This window comes from Passer montanus, unplaced genomic scaffold, assembly GCF_014805655.1.
Source record: "Passer montanus isolate IOZ18808 unplaced genomic scaffold, ASM1480565v1 scaffold31, whole genome shotgun sequence".
Classification (NCBI taxonomy): Eukaryota; Metazoa; Chordata; class Aves; order Passeriformes; family Passeridae; genus Passer; species Passer montanus.
This window is the reverse complement of record NW_024367819.1, coordinates 4,494,453-4,511,485: the sequence shown is the minus strand read 5'-3', so window position 1 is coordinate 4,511,485 and position 17,033 is coordinate 4,494,453. Positions and strand designations below refer to the sequence as shown.

At 33.3% G+C, this 17,033-nt stretch overlaps 1 protein-coding gene across 1 annotated transcript in view; it reads right to left on the bottom strand.

Moving 5' to 3' along the window:
* Positions 1-14,486, bottom strand: part of CDH18 (cadherin 18) — a 293,583-nt gene extending 279,097 nt beyond the window's left edge. Inside the window, exon 1 of the mRNA XM_039714880.1 lies at positions 14,415-14,486. The gene's annotated coding sequence lies outside the window, so the exon portion shown is untranslated. The remainder of the gene's footprint in view (positions 1-14,414) is intronic.
* Between the last annotated feature and the right edge of the window lie 2,547 nt (positions 14,487-17,033).

Sequence of the window (17,033 nt, the reverse complement as noted above, 5' to 3'; positions counted from 1 at the left end):
CATATAGATATAACTGAACTAAACTCAAAGAATTTTTACTCTTGCTGCTTAATCTATGTCTTGTACAACTATGAAGCTGGTCCAGTTTCTCTAAGCTCATGAAATATGTTTCTCTACAAGTACAGAATACGAACTTAATTCTAGCCTCACCACTCAGCACATTTCTTGAAGAACAGTACCAGAGGATTATCTCCCTCCTCAAAAGGTAATTTTTAAATGGAAAGACAGAAATGCGAACCACAAAACCTTAAGCGAAGTGTTAAGGGAGGGTGGGGGGAGAAGTGATTAAACTTTTATATTAGAATAAAAGAGACTAGAAGCTCCAAAGTATAGACTGTAACAAAAGATGTAAAGAGCTAAATGTTCTTCTCAGTGATATATTTAAACTACTCTCCCATTGCACAATTTTATTCACTAAAGGAAAGCAAATTAGAGCTCTAGCTGATGTTCAAATGCACCTCAAAAATGCGATTCGTGCAGTGTTATCATTAATATTTTTGCAAAGGTTCCAATGTCTTGCCCATCTCACTTTATCATCTTCACATAGCATTTTTTTGTGTGTATTTTAATGGAAAATGTTAATAATATAGGCTTTTAATATACCATAAAATTCAAGTTCTGAAAACATATTGAAGAGCTTCAAATGTGCCATAAAATAAATTATCTGTCCAATTGTTCTACTTCTCAAGTAAAAGGGCTTAAATTATCTCACACACTATAGCAACCCCTGTTTTGGGGAAGCATTTCTCGATATTTAGCTCTGTATCTCCTATTTCTGAAGTGTGCCTCAGTAGTTACTGACAATTTATCATTCCAGGAGTCCTGAATATTATGTCTTTTATTCAAGTTAATGCTTGTTAACAGGCTGTTATCCAAATATAACTGCTTAAAATCACCCATATTTATGTCATTCATGCTTAAGACAAGGGACTGCTGTCACCGGAAACACATAGTAGGTACAGCTTTAATGAGACATGATAAAACAGGTCTATCCACTCATTAGGATCCCTAAAAGTCAATTTTAAAATTCCCTGAAGTGTCCCACCATGTAACAGAATACAAAATCCACCACACATGATGAAGACGGCTTCTCCAGAAGATTAAAAAATAAATTCCTCAGATATGTTCTGATATATGTCATGCTTTAGTACACATATATGTTCAGGTGTAATAATCAGAATATAAGCACACTGATCAATTTTATGCACTAAGTTTCTGAATATTTAATGGAATCTTCCATACCAGTACTTCAGGATTAGGTAAATTTTGCAAACACAGGCATTATCACTATTTGAACTACGCAGTGTGTCCTACAGCAGCTGCTCCAACAGGGACACAATCACACACTGGACTTTGGGTTTTTTGATATTTTCTTCACCTTTGTGGAGGTGGACAATCAAGGGTGCCCTAAACAACACACATCTGTAGCGGAATGGAGTCCCAAGTGGTCAATGCACTTAAATACTGGTGAAGAGGGCAGTGAAGAAGATAGAGCCTGGCTCAGCTCTGTGGTGCCCAGTGACAGGCCAGCAGATAATGGGCACAAATTAAATTACAATAAAATATATTTAAACCTAAGAAATAACAAACATTTTCACTATGGACGTTATTAAATATTGTTACAGATTCTGAAAATATCCTTGGAGATATTCAGAACCTGAGTGGACACAGTCCCAGAAAAACCTGACTTAGTTAATCCAGCTCTACATTTTCTGCTACACTTTTTTCTCCCCCTTATCCTTTCTATGTTTTATCTCAAATCCAAATATCTCAAGAGATTTGGCACCAGCAAATGTAAAAAAAAAATATAGGGAAGGTATTCCTTGCATAATAACTCCTGAAGCAGTAGGTTAACGTTAGACAGTGTAGTTACATTACCAAAGGACCTGGTCAAACTAGTGAGAAAATGTTTTAGCACTTCTGCACAAATCTTCCAACACTGCTACCACATAATATTCTTCAGATTGAAGAGCTGTAAATTTAAGCCTGATGACAAAATTATTTGAACAATATGACAAGTGCTTGTCAGTTAATATTTGCCTCTATTCTTTCTTTTCTCCTTAATAAAAAAAAACCCATTGTTTTGAACCTGAGTTACTAAGGAGGTTTATTAAGAAGGCTATGACTGAAAGAAAGGTAGAATTTTTTTTTCTGAAGACATTTTTAATTGTCATTATTTTTAAGTTTCAATAACTTGTCCCTAATAACAGGGTGTGCCTCCTCTGCTCACCATTGCTTTGAAAACAGACTAATATTTAAAATGTGGATCTGTGAAAAACAGCAATGTATTGTGTCAAAAGGATGTGTCTGTTGAATGTTGTTGGGATGAGTGCTAGGTCATGTTTTAATTAAAATCCTTATTAACAGTCTGAAAAAAAGTATAGAGACCATGCTAATGAGATTAGCATGTCCAAAATGGAAGGTGTCTTACAGACCAAACAGCACAGGAGAGTGTGGAATGTTTGAAAGGAAAATATCTTGTTGACCTGGAATATTTTCCATTTTCTGGCAGATATTTGAAAAATCAAGTGCAGCAATGAAATTTTAACCCAATTGGGGTTTTTGGGGGGGGTTAATTGGGGTTTTTTTTTGGTTGTGTTTTTGTTTGTTTGTTTGTTTTGTTTGTTTGGTTTTTTGTTTTTTTGGGTTTTTTTCTGAACCAATGTGAAAATGACCAAGAAGAAATGGTAATTGAATAGATAGATAATCAAGATGTATGAAGAGGATAAAAAAAGTATCCTAGATTTAGATTATTGAACTAAGAAAATTTGTAGCACTTCAAGAGGAATTCTATTACAGATTTTCAAAATACTTTTTCTCTTACAGGGGAAACATCAGATATTTTAAGAATAAATTATTTCTCAAAATGTGTTTGATTGCCATAATGAGAAAAATGCTATGGGAATAGTAAGAAAATACTTTCAAGGGTTAGGTGAAAAACATGTTTCTCTCATGCAGATGTATCTAAGTAAATATACAAAGTAAAATAAAAATATTTTTAATTTTATGATAGAAAACAGAACTTCCCTGTTTCCTTATTATCATATCATTATATTACCCAAATAGTAGTAACATTTTTCTTGAATTTTTTCTCTACTGAAGTTGAGGACAAAGCTTGCTGGCCCTTTGACTTTTAAAACTATTTGAAAATTACAGTTTAAATTAAATGCAAAATTTGGCAATAGAAGTAATAAAAGGCTATCAGCTTTTTCCTGAGATGTTGAGCAATTATCTTTTAATTTAGTTCACTTTAAGAATTTTCCTTCAGAAAATAAAATTTGAAATAAAGTGCATGACAGTTTCATAAGTGTTTGCAATTATGCTGTTAAACCCTCCCCGACACTTTAAGAATTTTCCTTCAGAAAATAAAATTTGAAATAAAGTGAATGACAGTTTCATATTGTTTGCAATTATGCTGTTATACCCCCCCCAAAATACATTACAGAATGCATGAAAGCTATATAAACTGTATTATTAAGTATTGATTTATTGATTTATTAAGTGCATTGTTTTCATTTGCTATTGGTGTGCACAGATGATGGAAATGAAGTTTGATTTTTCTTGTCAGTTACAGTTAAAGCAATCTCATTCATGTTACAGGAATGTGGTTTGTGCTTAATTTACCTTAAGCAGAGGCTGAATTTCTATAACCTTTGCAGTTCTGTTAACACTTTTTCTTACTCAGGAATCTTAATGAATTCCTCTTTCTATCACTAAATTACATGGATCTGCATTTAATTATGAGAGCACTTACTAAATGAAATAGAGGATAAATGAACTCTCATTTAACCTTAACACCACTTGAAAACCATAGATGTCAAAGATGAATAATAAGTGTTCAGAGCTTAAACTTTCTCCATCTGGAACTGCTAGAGTTGCTCTATCAAGAAGAAACACAATTAGACTGTTAGGATTTGGCATGACCAAGTTACTTCTTGTTCTGTAGATCATTGATCATGTAATGTAACAAAGTGTAAATTATACAGGCAATTGAAAAGTATCACATCAGAGAATTTTCAGATCACCTGAGGAAGATCTTGTGGAGGGATAATTTTAATTTGATCCATGAAATGGAAGCCTGGACATTATATGCTAATTAGAAAACTCTCCGTCAAGAGAATAACACAGAATTGTTAAGAAGTGATTTCACTAAGTTAATTTAACCTTCAGAGGCTGTCCTCAGTACACATGCATTTCCTCTTTTACTTGCCTTAGCAGTAAATATAGCAAAAGACAGAATTTAAGAAATTCAATGTACCCAGAAAAATCAGAATGAAACAATGCTCCTGAATACCAGGATTTTCATTATTTTATCTTCTTTAAAGTATTTATTTGGCTCTGTATCACATTCTGATTGCAATTTATAGGCATTCCACTCTTCAAACAAAACAAAACAAAACAAAACAAAACAAAAGAAAACTGCAAACAAGATCGAATCAGACACTCCTGACTTATTATTACACACGCAAAAAAAGTCAAATCTCATTGAATGAAACATCATACTCACTGCCAAATTTCAAACCAAATGACCTTTTAAAGAAAAACTTCCTGAAATACGCAAATACTAACAAAAAGATTTCAGTACAATATATCTCTTGTGTTTCTCAAGTAGAAGCTATTTTTACACATAACATTCCATACACTTCTAATTTAATATAGAAAAACATATGGCAATATGTTCTCTTCAAATTCTGATCCCTTCTAAATGAAATACCATTCTACAATTTTTGGGGAAATGGGACTAGGAAGAATTTGAGTCATGCCTGAAATATTACCAAACCACAGGTTCTCAAACTAAAGGAAAAAAAAAACAAAACAGGAAAAGCAAATGGAGATATAAATGATCCTCTCTTCTTAACCATCACTCACTGGAAGGAAACTTACCTATAAAATATTGTCACTTTAAAAGATTTAGTTCAATGTTACATGGAAACAGGAATTAATTTATTAGTGAAAGATTTCTGGGATGGATATGTTTTTCCCCTTTCACATGCTTTAGCTACAATGTTCAGTCTGCTGTCAATTAGCTAGCTTGATTACAGAAAGAGTTTCGGTATATTTGAACAGCAAAGTCGTGCATATAGAGCCTTGAGTGGGTGCTTGTCTGAAAATGTTTACATTTTTCCCTCATCTGTACCAGCAACCTTCTGTTTCTCAATTCCTGAACGTCTATTTTTAAAACCTCTAGTAATGTGTTGTTATTATCTGCACTTTTAATCTTAGAAACCTACTCCTTTATTACCTCTTAAAATTAAGATTCATCAGTCTCCCCAAAAATAGTCACTCAACCTTTGCCCCACAGTAGTCACAATTGTAAGATGATATATAAATCACCTTGGACAATAAATAAAACAAATCTGCTTTACCCATTGATAAGTTGCATTAATTTTATTTTTTTAATTTACTGCAAACAAGTGTAAAAAAATGCAACACATTAGGAAAGATCCCAAGAATAATATTGTATTGTAAAACTTAACAATTCAGATTTACACTAAAGGATCATATCTGCTGCCAATGTTCAGTATACATTTTTTTTTTAATAGGGATGATACATATCTATCAATTATTAAACCCTTCATGTATAATGCATTTCTTTTTCAAATTTGGATGGTGTATAAACCTTCTTTCAAAAAAGTTACTTTCATGTATCCACTTATTTGCATATATTGAAATGTGAAGTCCAGTTGAATTCAGTGAGACTAAGAAGAGGGGCTAAAATCTATGCAGTTGTCTTCTATTTTCCAGATATCAATAATTCTTTCACTGGTGTAATATAGCAAATTGCAGGGATGCACAAAGCCTCTTAATTCAGACACCTTCAAGAATTTTGGGGTCTAAATCATAAAGAACTAAAATCCTCCAAATCAAACATTCTAAAAAAGTTTGACATGAAAGAAAATAAAAAGATCCTCACTGCAACTATGTACACAAAATGTAAACCAAACTGTTCATTAATAGATCACTGGTTTAATTAAATTGGAAAAATTACTAAAATATTCAGTGAAAAGTTTGGTATGCAATTTTTTCAACTTAAAATTCTTCATTGCATCAAGGAGAAATGGATTAACCCATAGCAGAAACTTAATAGAATCAAGGCATGAGGAGTCACAAAATTATCTCAAAACAAACCCTTACAAAGAAAAAAAAAAGAAAACAAAAAACCAAAACCAGTATGAAGAAATAGTCACAACCATTGCAAACCAGTCTGTCAGAATAGTCTAGAAAAAATGAAAGGTTTCTAAGAAAATAAAACTCTGTGAGGGGAATTGCTCCTTGGAGAGCTGTACTGATACCAGCCAAAGTCAGGAGTGATGAAAAGACATTGGGATCCCTTTAAGAAAACTTAAGGCATGTCTATAGAAAGTGAGTTAAAAAGTAACAAGCATATACAGACAAAGACCCACCTATATGAGACTGCAGCAAACTTAAAAGTAACTGACTGCTTAATTTATTTCTGAAATTATGGTACAAGTTGTCCTGAATAAAAGGTCTTAATTAGATGAGTAAAAGCTTGTGGGAGCCAATCAGAATATATTTACTGGTAATTGTCAAAGATCAATTTTTCTCTTAGCTGACACATGTGCTTCAGGAGTGGAGGAAGGGGAGAAAGGAGAGTGAGAAATCTCCTGTCCACATGTTTTAAAATATTGAGGAAAAAATATGGAAATTTCTTTTTTAAATTTGTTTTGGTTTGTGTTTGGGGGTGGTGAGGTGGTTTTATTTTTAGATTTTTTTTTTGGTTGGTTATTTGGTTGGGTTTTTTGTTGCTGTTTTTGTTAAAGTGGTCCTACATAATTCTGAAAGCTGCAGGAATAAAACTAATGATGACATAGCTCTTCATGTGAATATGTCTTCACAGGCAGCATAAAATAGAAATGTCCAAATATTTGTATTCATCTCATTAGACTGCATTAAATATCAAGCTTATCTCTCTTTTATCCATTCAAACTACTATATGGCTGGAAATTTTAGACAGCAGCTGTTTTCCCTCACTGCTCAATTTCTGCATAAAGTTTTAGCTCTGGAAGCAAATGAGATATAACCCCTGGCTAATGACTAGTAAGATGACCTGTAAAGGGTTGTTAGTATCCACTACTTTTCTTTTTTTTAAATTATAACTGATTTCTAGAGACATATGTTGCAAAGAAACACAAGCAGTTTTAGAAGAGACTATTTTTTTGAAGCATGGGTGTTTACTTGAATTAATTTCTTCTTTTTCTCCCTCTACTTGATGAAAATGGCAACTCATGAGATTTGATGCATTCAGACCTATTACTGAGCCACAAACTAACAAATAATTCAGTCTTAAAGTTGAGCACAAAAGAAGGCACTTTGGAAAAAAAAAGTATTCCAGTGATTATAGCCTTAACAATCAAATTGATGCAGGTATTTTTAAAAAAAGACTTTGAGAGATGCATTGTATCTAATTTCTGCTTCTTCCCTTGTCAGATCAGGCGCCAGTAAGCCATCCATCTCGTTCATTACAGCTTCTGTATAATTTTGGATTAGAGCTTTCAGACTTGGATTAAGCCTATTCTTAGTGTTTCTAAATCAGTGTATTTGATTTTCATTTTGTCAGGAGCAATATTGTATCAGAATTTCATAGGGTATCCCTACTACTTTCTACATCAAACATGACACTAAGATCTCTCAACAGAAACAACTTCAAAACTAACGCAGGCAATAATTTGTCAGTGCATTTTATGACACTCGGAATTTACAAATAGGAGATGAAAACCTGTATGTATAGAACAGCATCAAAATGTTATTTACACAATATTTCCTAATTTATTCGAAAGCAAATATATATATATGTGTGTGTGTGTGTCTGTGTGTTCATAACAGTAAATTTTTCTTCTTGCAGATGTAAGTCTGAGGACTCTTGCAGGATATCAAAAAGATAAAAAAATCTTTACACATGGCACACATGAACTAAGCTCTTACTCACAATTGTAATAGAAATGTCTGAGATTCAACTCATTCATAAGTATCTTCTACCAAAAAATTTTACAAAGCTTTATTCTATTCTCACATCCAGGTGTTTATTTTCATGCTGCAGCCTGCTGCTATGATCAGATGTGAGTTCTTATAGCCTTGTCCAACCTTACTCCTTGTAGTCCTCTCAAGAGTAAAGGTAATCTTATATCACTCAGCAGTCTCTCTCAAGCACAAATATATCTTCAGATTACTGCTAAGAAAAATATACTTCCTTGTTTTTTCATTCTTAACAACAATACTCCTAAAATCTCAAAAGTCATGTTTTGAATGTTTCTTGAATGTTTCATCCTATAAATTTGAATAAATTTTGAGTAAATACTGTCTCCAAAATGTGAAAGGAAGTAAAAAAAAAAAAAAGAAAAAAAAAAGGAAGAGGCTCTTTAGCAACAAAATAATAAACAGCACTAATGATTGCATCAATCTCTTCCAGCTGCAACATGCAGCACCTCAATCACAACACATTTTATAAGGATGAATGAAAGGTTGTTGCTGTGTTTTGCAGTGTTACACTGTATGTTCAGTTTAAAACACAGCAAATATTTTTAAATTAAGGACCATTCTAAGCTGTGTCCTTTGCTGGATTTATGAGCTTTCTATGTATAGATATATAAGAAACTCATCTCATTATTTATTTCTGTTGATCTCTTTGAATCACATGCTCTTTGGATCATGCCAAGATCTCTGTCCATTTGACCATGCATTATAACATCTGTCTTCTTGTTGAATCTCAAAGCATCTTGACAGTATTTTGACTTAGTTTTTCTACCTAAAATTTTTAAATGCACCATCGTTCCAGACTATTTATAAAATAATTTCTTTAAATTAGACGCATGAACTGCAAACACGTCTGTTTCCTCATGTGCTCTGTGTTCTTCCTTCCTTCCTATCAGTCACCAGTTGGAGATATATTTATGTGGGTATATTGGTAAATAATTCAGACAGTGTCAAGTCTGCAGCCTGTTTAATTAGTTACTTTTCCCAGTCCAGGAAGCAGAATTTTCTATGTGTCAACATCTTAATCTCTATTAGGTAATGAAGCAGAGGGTGATGTCACCTAGGAAGCTAAGTGCTGATATCAATCAGTCCCGTGACCTAATTACAGACCCATTAAAACTGACATAGAATACAGAACACAGAGAAATATTCTGTGTCTAGTATATATTTCCTTTCTGGTTTTCCCTCTTTTGCCTCAAGTTAATTGTGTGCTATCTATAGATGGCTGGAACATTATCTCAACAGCAGGGACTGATCAGTTTCAGTATTCAAAAATTGATCCATTAAAAATAAATAGAAAAAATTCCCCAGAGCATGAGGCACATCTGGACACTGTGATTTTAGATTATTAGGAAAAAATAAAGGTAGTCCATATTCCTTTTCAGGCAACCTTACAACTTAATTTAAACATTATTTTATTTGAACTTAAATGTCTTTTAGAATTAAACTCACTTCACTGTAAGAAAGAGAAGGACAAACGACTCTTTACATCAGAGGAAACATTCTTTTTAATCTATATTTTGGAAGAGTTATACTACACTATTTAGCTGTTTCATAAGAAAGTAGTGTAAGAAATCCCAACCATAACTGTAAGAAGCAAGCATCAAAAACCACAAGCAATTATTTGCTGGGGAAAAAATCATATTGCCAGAAAATACATAAGACTAGAACACGGAAATAATAAAATTTTGGGTAAAAAGGGATGTTTGTGGATTTGTATATCCTAGAATTCAAGTGCTATTAGTGGCATTTGCTAAGCAGCTCCCATATATTCTGAAAGAAAAAAAACAACCCTATATCTGTAGTTTTTTCACTTCCTGCAATTTTCCTGGAGCAACTGAAAACCAATAAACATTGAGTTATATATGTCAAGGAAAAAATGGTAATAGAAATCTGAATATCTGTGTCTTTTTGGATTTGTTTAAATAAATTTTAAATAAATTATATTATTTAAAAAATTGATTTTAAATAAATTCTTTAAACCAAAGACTGTGAAAGCACAGTCGAGCAGATTGGCATGTGCCAGTGGTAGCCAATTAAAATCAAACTCCTGTATACAAACTGACCTCTGCTGATCAGATCACACCCAATGCACACTTTGCAGCTGAGAAAGAAGCCTGCCCTTCACTCTCAAGATGCTCCCGATGGTACAGCTTCTGCAGCAGAGCCCAGCCAAGGCTGTGCCCCATTGCCAAGGGCCAGGATGCGACCTGGATAACCACTGGCTGCCCTTGGCAGCTACTTCACCCCCAGTGAGGTGAAGCTGCACCCCTCTGCCCTGCTTGAAGATACACCTCTGCCACACAGGCAGGCTGACCTCCTGGCCATTTCAGGTTGGAATCTTATGCTACTTCCATCAACTGAAGACAGATACAATTAATTCTTCCCCTTCTTCCTGATTCCTCCTGCTGTTACATTTCACACGCACTCCTGTACTTCTGCTATTTTAGTCCCAGAATGGAAATACCTGCCACTAAGTTGACAAAGGAAAGCAATGTGATGAGTATTCAATGATTTTCTTTACGACTCCAAAAGGGAGCACACAGACTACTTTGAGCTGTGACTGATTTCACAAAATACCTAGTTTTTGTACTTTTAAACAAGAATGGTTGCACAAAAGAAAACTGCAGACACGTCCAAATAATCCAGCTTCTAATTCAGACAAGTCATAGTGCTGACTGACTTTCACTAAGTTTTGATCTAGTGTTTAGAAATTTGCTTTGAAATCCTTCTCACATATTTGGACAAGGTGGTTGAATATTTTAATGATTTTTCAAGAACACTTGCATATTGTGGTTGTTACAACCAAATTAATAATATTTTCTGGCACACATAAGCAATATGAAATGGTCTCAAAATATTTTGTCTTTTCTCAAGACATACAGTGTGAAATTTTTTTTCTATTAATTCCTCTGCCTTTTACATTATTATCTCAAATGAAATCAAATCCTTTTAAACCTGAGAATAATATGGATCAGTTTATACTGATTTTGAAGCCAGAAATTATTTTGAAGAGAGACAGAATTTTTTGTTATATAATTTCAGTTTTTAAATTACTTTCAGAATGGAAAACCTTGAAAAGCTCATATAGTAAAAATTTAGGTTGGCAGTTTTTTGTACACTTCAGTAAACTTCCTGATTTAAAATATTTTTCAGCTCCGTTTCACAAAACAGTCAAAAAATTTTGCAATATTTCTGAATTTTCCAGGAAGTAATATACTACTCAGTCTTGCAGTAAGCTGAAATACAAGGTTGACTCAAAGTACATTACTCTAGGCAATTAATTTCTTGGTTTATATCTTGAAAAGTAAGGCAAACATCTAGCAACACTTGCAAGAAGGCTGAGTTCCTTTAGCTCCATCATAATTACACATCTGTCACAAGGTAGCTCTGAAACTTTCATTTGCATTTATCAAGTCAGGCTTTTAAACAGAATGAAAATGGAGGCTGCTCCATGTATAAACTATTTTCATGTAGTAATTTTGAAAGGTAAATATACCAAAAGAATACAGTAGACATTCAATACTTTAGCAAAACTGTACATGTTTTTATAACCATATAAAAAGGCAAAACATGCGCAAGATCATTGGGTAGATGAGGTAACTTCATTCTAAATCAGAGAAGCAAAATTGGATATCTGGGTTTAGAACAGAAAAATCTAAGTTGGACTATTAGGCATGGAGCAACCAACTGATATATAGAAAGCTACAAACAGAAATATCAGTCATCTGGTAAAGAGCCTCTGTGGCATTTGCAAGTTTCTACTTACTCAGATCATTCAGGTTTATTAAATCAGTAGAGCTAACTATTTCCAAAGCTCCAGTATGGACTTTATTAGTAGTTCCTTACACTGCTTGTTCAAGGCATGTATCACCAGGAGAAGATTTGAAAGTATAGCTTCAGATAACCATAAACTCATTTTTTTAACTCTAACATGGGGTCTCAGAGAAATATTTTATATATAAACAAACAAACAAACAAATAAATAAATAAATTGGTGTACATATGTACACCAATTGTTCACTACTTAAACTACCTCTCCTTTATTCTGATTATTATACACAGCAAAGCTCTTGCATGGGAAAATCAGAGACTTCTCTGCTACCAAAGACAATGTTTACACTTCTATAAAGAGTCAGAAATGTTGAACTGCAGATTAAATAATCCACTCAAAATCCATTTGAAATCAGATGTTAACCTGTCCATCTCATAATATCTAAAATTACAGAAATACTAAACTGAGTGAGATTAAATAATCTGGCAGATGGAATGAGAAAGGGCAGACATGATTTGCTTCTTTTGTTTTTCCTCATACTATACTATTTTTTGTCTGCTGTTTTGCAATTATTTCTCTATAACTGAAGGAAAGTGAAGATTTTATAAAGGCTAAACAAATATGTAATAACAACACTGTATGCATGGGAACACTCAGGGGTCGGGCTAGACAAAAATACATCAATATCACAAATAGATCTGAAGCTAAAGTGCACTGACTAAAAATTATTAAATATTTTACTTGGTATCTTGTTTCAGACAGACCTAGTGAAGTAAGATCTATCCTTTTTTTTACACTTTTTTATCCTCATACCTCAGTATAAAAAATATTGCCTTACCATGCTTCTGAAAGCTACATGTATTTAACACAGATATGATGAGCTTCTATCCTTAAACTACAAATCAAATACATTCTGTAAGACAAATTGTGCCCTGAGGAACAAGTATGTGTCTCAATGGGAGTCAGGAAAAGGCCAAGGAGATTTTTCATTTATTAAAAAACACTTTTCCCAGATGTCACTGGCACGTGTGTAGAGTCTCATCAAATTTGCAACAACAGTTTTAAATTCCTTTCTTCAATACAAAATTTAGGTACGCTGAAAGATGAAAGAATAGTATGGTAAAATATGTGAATATTTGCTGATTTCCCTCTTGCCATATATTACAGTACTTCAAATATTTTTTCTCCAGGGAAAAAGACTGACAATAAATGAGAGGTACTTGTGGTTACAAATGCTAGGAGGCAAAAAATCTGAATCTATTCACTGTGAATGATATTATGCAAAGATAGCTTACAGAACTCAACTTCTCAGGCTTCAAACCTGTCATTGAACATCTAAAGCAAGGCAAAAAAAAAATCTTAGAGGTCAACAGTCTTGAGCAGGTGTGTGGTTTTAAAGAGAGCTAAAATAAATATTGTCTTTGAGGCAAGAGTAAACTGAGTTTGTGTGTGTGTTTTTGAGGTTTTCTTAGTAGAATATTATTTTTGGACAAAATCTGTGCATCACACTATAGACTTGCAGAACGTAACAACCATGAGATGTTTGTCTCACTAGCCAAACTTCTACGTGCTACTTCTATAAGGTCAAATGTGAACAAAATTACACAGATCTGGTGGGAATGTAGAATAAACAAGAGTTTATGGTGGTGAAATATACCTCCTGAAAAATGAAGTAGCTTCAGGTGAGTATTGAAGTAATAAAAGATGGAGGAATTGTGGTTTTACTGTTATGAGAAAATACCTCCTCTAGGACAAAAAAAAAAAATCCTTTGAAACTCAATATATTGAATGAAAGAGAAAACTAGGGATGGAAAGCATACCAAGAAAAATAAACTACAAAAGAATATTTCCCAAATGTAATAGAAATAACCCTTTCTAGGCCCCAGTACTTTTTGAATGTCTGAAGACTGTAATTTTCCCTGTTTAAGCTCCTGAATGTGCTTAGTGATAACTAGACCTAAAATGAAATTAGCATCAGCTCCATTTCCTTAGTTCCCCACAAGCTTTGCTGGTACATTTACAAAAGTAGAATCCAATTTACTGAGTTCAAACCTTTTGAAACTGGAAAACAATGTTAAATAGGCTATCTTTAAACTTGTGAAAAGTCAGTGATGAATTTATCTTCCATTTATCTTTAGTATACCTACTGATGAGTTTCTATTGTCTCCCTTATGTAGTTATTAATAATTTATTTCTATACATTCTCTTTAACATCTAACTGATAAAAATGTTTATTGTAGCTGTTTAAAATATGGTACTAAGTATTGCATATAAAATTTTTGCAGTTTTTTCCTGAACATTCTTATTTCAAAATTTTTCTCAGTACCTACAGCACATAAATAAAGTAGCAACTGTCAAGTCAAAAAGAATGTAGAACGCTTCTAGATTTTTAACTTTGCAGGTGGGATATATCTAATTTTCTAGAAAGATAGTGTCAGATAAAACAGAAGCACATTTACAACTAAATTCCCATACTTATTTTAAAAATCCCATATATATATATATATGTGAATTTTGGAGTTTCCTTTCAAATGAACTACATCTGAAGATGTGAAAAAGTCACTAATGTTCAAAAGCACTCACAATTACTCTCATACATAGCATGAAGATTAATAAATAATTAACAACATTTCCAAAACAAACATACCTCAAAGACACCAGTGTCTTAATTCTTCAGAAGAATTACTACCTTAGCTGCCTTTTTGTCTTCTTGTCTTGAATTTGTTTTGTAGCCTAGGAAAAATAAATCTCAGCTTACTTTCAAACTGAAAGCATAAGGCTAGACCCAAGGAAAAAAAAACCAAACACTTAATAGCCTTGCAGTTAATTCTGCTGTAATCCTACCTCATTATCTTAAGCAAATAAATCTCTAAAAAGGATTACCTTTTTAAAAGTAAATTAGAAAACTGAATGGCATCTGTGCAGGGAGACATTCTTTTAAAATGCAATCAGCAAGGAAGCTCATAAATAGGCCACTATATAAAAATATTCCTATCAGGCAATCCTTAGCAGATTTTTAACAGACATGTAGTGTATGTAACTATGATTTCACAAATTCCTAAAATAAAATATAAAATGTGTCAACATCATTTACCACAAACATTCAAGAGTCTAAAAAAAATTTACTCATTTAAATTCTAGAGAAAGAACAATATCATAAAGATATGTTCTTTATGTATCTTCTACTGCAAGTGCTCTTGCCACTCCACCCATGTCAAGAATGGTAAACGCAGGGATTGGGAGAATGAAAACACTAAGCCCGCTGTAGAAGAGGATCTGGTTCAAGACCAAGGAACGCCAATGTTCACAAGTCCATAAAACCCAATGAGATTAATTTGCAAGTCCTGAGGGAGTTGGCATACAAAGCTACTAAGCCATTATCCATCATTTCTGAAAAAAACTTGGCAGTCAGATTTGTGCTTACAGCCCAAAAAGCCAATGGAGTCTGGGACTGCATTAAAAGGAGTGTTGCCTGTAGACCAAAGTAGATGATTCTCTTTCTCTCCTCTGCTCTTGTGAGAATCCACCTCCAGAACTGTGTACAGTTCTAGTGTCCCCAGATTAAGAAGGACATGCAACTGTTGGATCCAGTCTAGAGGAGGGCCACCAGGTTGATAAGAGGACTGGAGAACCTCCAGTGATGAAGCCAGGGTGAGAAAGTTGGGGCTGTTCAGCCTGGAGAACAGAAAATTATGTGGAAGCCTCACAGCAACATTCCAATATTTTTCTCTATAGTGAAACTGGAGAGGGATTCTTTGTCAAGAACTGTAGTGATGGGATAAGGGGTAATGGGTACAAACTGAAAGAGGTAAAATTTAGATTACACATTAGGAAGAAATTCTTTACTCTGAGACTGATGAGACACTGGAAGAGGTTGTCCAGGGAGGTTGTGGATATCCCAACACTGGCAAGATTCGAAGTCAGGTTGGACAGGGCCTTGAGCAGCCTGGTGTAGTGGGAGTTGTTGGTACTTGTTGCTCTTTAAGGTCCTTTCCAACCCTTCAACATTCTATGTTTCTATGCAAAATGAAGCAAGAGCAGCTATTTAACTGCCACACTTCCCACTCCTGCACACCATAATAATTTTTGATTTACTGAAGATAATTATAAAAAACCCAAGTAACAAATAAGGTTGTTATGTTTTTCTTTATTTTAATAACAATGTAAAATTCAGGAAGCAGAGCCCCTAAGTGCATCTTAATACTCATTGCACATTTTAAGAAAGGTAAATGGAGTATATAAGCAGTGAAGAAGCAGCAGGCACTATCAAGAGAAATTAAACTACTGAAGTCATTATTATTGTTAGAATGTTTTAAGTTTTCTCAGAAAAAAATACCAAATTTAAAAACTTTTTTGATATTAAGTTAGAAACAGAAACCATGAGTTATCACAGTCCTAAAAAAAAATCAATACCATTACAAAAATATTTTTTCATTATGAAGAAACCAGTCTGTGATTCTGTGACAGCTTCATTACTAACTTAAAAGAAAACAGCAGACATTAATAAAAAAAAGTAATTTGCATTTTCAGCTTAATTTGTATTGAACTTCTCAGTTTCACTCTAAAATACTCCTCTTATCTTAATCATCCTGGGAGTTACTGTTTTCTTCAAATTATTTTTTATATCTGTACCAACACAAGTTATGTTAAATAAGAACAACACAGAAGACAGCTTGCTTGAAGGGAATATGTATATAACAAATCTAAGTGAACTCAGCTTTGGGGGTTGATTGTGGTATATGTGGAAGAAACTAATGAAGAAAGTATTTAAATGAAAGTAATAAAAGAAAAGGCAAGACAGAAATGAAAAACAACTAAAAAACGTTAATCAGGGTTTCATTTGTACTTATAAGCCAGCAATGTAGGTAGGCAGAAAGAAGCCAGGAAACTATTTTCTGTCAATAGCTGCTTCAAAGTCTTTTACTTCAGTGTTTCTCAAGAACAAAATATATAGCCACACATTCATTTAAATACATGAAAACCAATGCATGATACAGAAGGTAAAACAAGGCATCCAGCAGTCACAATAATAGAAATAGTATATATTATGCTATCATTCAAGATTCTCTAAGAGCTAGGAACTGTGTAGTTATAGTTTGCAAAATTAAAATAATCACACTTCTACCAATAAAGCAAATTGTTATTTATAGCTATTTTTATAAAATAGTCAGAGTGGTCATGACTTGAGGGTTTTGCATTACTTTTTCAATGGTAATATAATGGAGTCTCACACAATTTTTCTTATTCCTCCTTTGATAACAATTTT